Source organism: Pteropus vampyrus, unplaced genomic scaffold (assembly GCF_000151845.1).
Source record: "Pteropus vampyrus isolate Shadow unplaced genomic scaffold, Pvam_2.0 Scaffold4, whole genome shotgun sequence".
In the NCBI taxonomy this organism is placed as follows: domain Eukaryota; kingdom Metazoa; phylum Chordata; class Mammalia; order Chiroptera; family Pteropodidae; genus Pteropus; species Pteropus vampyrus.
The window spans coordinates 9,102,903-9,105,864 of NW_011888785.1; positions in this window are offsets into that span (position 1 = coordinate 9,102,903).

The following is a 2,962-nucleotide window of genomic DNA, read 5'->3' on the forward strand; positions in this document are numbered from 1 at the left end:
AAAAGAATTACATAACCCTTTTCTTGGTCTCTCCAATCTCATTTAAGGGTTAAAACTAGGTAGTCATCTAAAGACTACATCAGTTTTCAGTCACCTCCCTTGGAAGTCCACCCTAGAGGGCCTGGCATACCTTTGGGGAATATGGGAATAGATGATGCCTATTGTCTTTGAGCCTCAGACAAAACTAAAACTGAAGACATTTCAACTTAAAAAATCTATACATTTTAATGTGTTTTGCCATGGAATATATTACTGCACTTAAGCTAAATGGTATTTGCTATTTAAAGTTCTGGTTTTGCACTAACATCTTGGAAAATGATCTCTTGTATATCTATCTGTCTTATCATTTACTGACCAAATCAAGTTGGAGAAAGGAAGATTCTTCAACAACTCTTTTCCAGTTATTAGTTTTACGCAATAACACAATAAGTTCATCATTGTCCTTGTTAGTATAGTGCCAAATGAAAATGACTTATTTAACTTAGCATTTGTTTTTATTTTCAGAAAGGGAAAAAAAGAACATCTAAATATTATTTCTTGATTTTGAGGTAACCTCTGTTCTCACACACTTTATAAGGATCAAGACATTCAGTTTGGAACAGGGCCTTAGATTTCAAAGCAGTATTTAATCTCTTCTCTACAAACCTTCAAATAGTTGTAAGATGCTTTTGGTCCCAGAGTAAGAAAATGCTATTTGTTTTTCACAATACCCTAGCCTTTCTTGAAGCTGCTTCTTGATTAAGTTGCCAGAAAGAGTGCACACGATCATTCAGTATGGCTATCAAAGATGTGATTCTGTAACTCCTCAGTGTACTCATGTACAATATTTACAGTGCCAGTGGTCACAGGAACATATCAGTGACAAACTGTTATTTACAATCAAATTGTATCTCTAACCCTGTCTGTCCCACTTGAGTCTGACAGAAGAAAATAGTATAGTTGATTAAATTTATGTTTATCAGAAGGTCAGGTCAAATGAAGCTTGGAAAAGCTTTCTTCTTCTAGATATCTAACTTAGCTACAATGATACAAATATTATCAATATCAAGAGAATAAAACAGTAACCTAATTTCTATTCAATTACATATCCAGGCAAGTATTCAAAATGGATATATATGTGTTATATATTATATATTCATAAATAAGATTTTCTTTTCACCATGCCATCAATATTGCTGATATCAATATCTAATGTACTCAGTTGACCTATTCACCTTTGCCAGTGATTAGTTTCAGGGTGGGGCAAATGTCCAAATTTTGCCAATGAGAATAAAGGGAAATCATCTGGGTGACTACTAAGGAAGATTTTTCTTTCTGCTAAAACATCAAGTAGAAGAAACAATCACTCTCACTCTCTTCTTCCTTCCTTTGGTTGTTGGTATGAGAGAACATGATTTTCAAAGTTGAGACAGACATGCTGTGGCCATAACAGGAGATAGTTTTAATGCATTGAGGACTGCAAAGCAGAGAGATAAAGAAAGACCTGGGTTCATATTAAAATCACCAACCGCAACTCAGGAACTGCCTAACTTTGGGCTTCTTGGAATGTAGGAAAATGAATGTATTGCTTAAGATATTTTTATTTGAGTATTTTTTAAACTCAAATTTGATTGTACCTTAACTGATATACCCCATTTACTTACTTGTTTGTTTGTTTGTTTGTTTGTTTGTTTTGAAGGTGCAATCATTATATTAGTGGGCATTTCTATAAGGAAGAGAATAAAATAAAGCATAGTGGTGGGATCAGTTTGGTGAAGGTGGATGGCATAGGTGCACACAGTTACTCTACATTATTTTGCATCAATAAAGAGACATTAATGTAGGATTAGTTAGCCATCTCTAAATGCAAAGAGAAAAGGAGCAAATCAATATTCTCTTATATCTTGCCATCTTGTTTTCTGAATTGTGTTTATAGACTTCTTCCAAGCCTCTGGTAGTTAGTCTTTAAATGTGTAGGCTTTTGATATATATATCAGTTTTAATTAATTTATTTATATATATATCAGTTCTAATTCACAGAAGGAAATGTTTTTAAAAATTCTAATTCCAACTCACGAAGGGGATTTCTGAAATGTACAATATTCACTTGCCAATCTCTCTTTTCTTGGATCTTAAAAGCAGACATAATTCTCATTTACAATATTTTTCTCCTGTTAAGTGGAAAGAATGAAGATGTATTACGGGTATTTCAATTCTGTTAGCTTCACCAGTAGTTGCTGTGTGGCTGCAGATAAGCGATTACTCTTTAATAAACTGAGATGAGAATCTTAATCATTAATAAAATTTGTCAGGTGTGGCAGAATTCCAAATGCTTGCATAATTTTTCTCATCCCCCTGCTTAAGTAAAATCACCTGGGAAATACAGTTAATTGTTCGTAGCATGAAAATTCCTAAATGCAGAGTTGTAAAAAAATATAACTGATTTAATTTGTATTCAATAATTGCAGAACAAATAAGACTTGGGGAAGACGAAGAGATTAGATCAAGGATTGGTTAAAATATGAAATAGTATAGATATTTGAAAATGACAGGAAAATAAAAGCAATCAATGATGGGAAATAATGATCTGTTTCTGAAAGTTGAACACTGTGGCTTGGATAGGACCATGGGCAGAAACAACATTCCTTTGTGATCCAAAGGGGCAGATATATTGAATCAAATTAAGCGTATGTTGGCACAGTAATTTGGAATAGTTTTCCTCTAACAGATGCTAAAGTTATGGCAGTGGATCACACAAAGTATAGAAGTTTAGAATTGGTTTCTCATTCATATTAATTTAAAAAATCAAACAACTCACTGAGGAAGCACTTTATTATTAAATAATTTGGTTCATTTTATTCCTCTATTGGTAATCCCTCAGTGTCAAGAAGAAATTGTGTTTAAATAACATTAAATTCTATTTATTAGACTGATACTTTGAAATTGTCTCTTTTTATTTGTTTCACCCAAATACTATTAAATG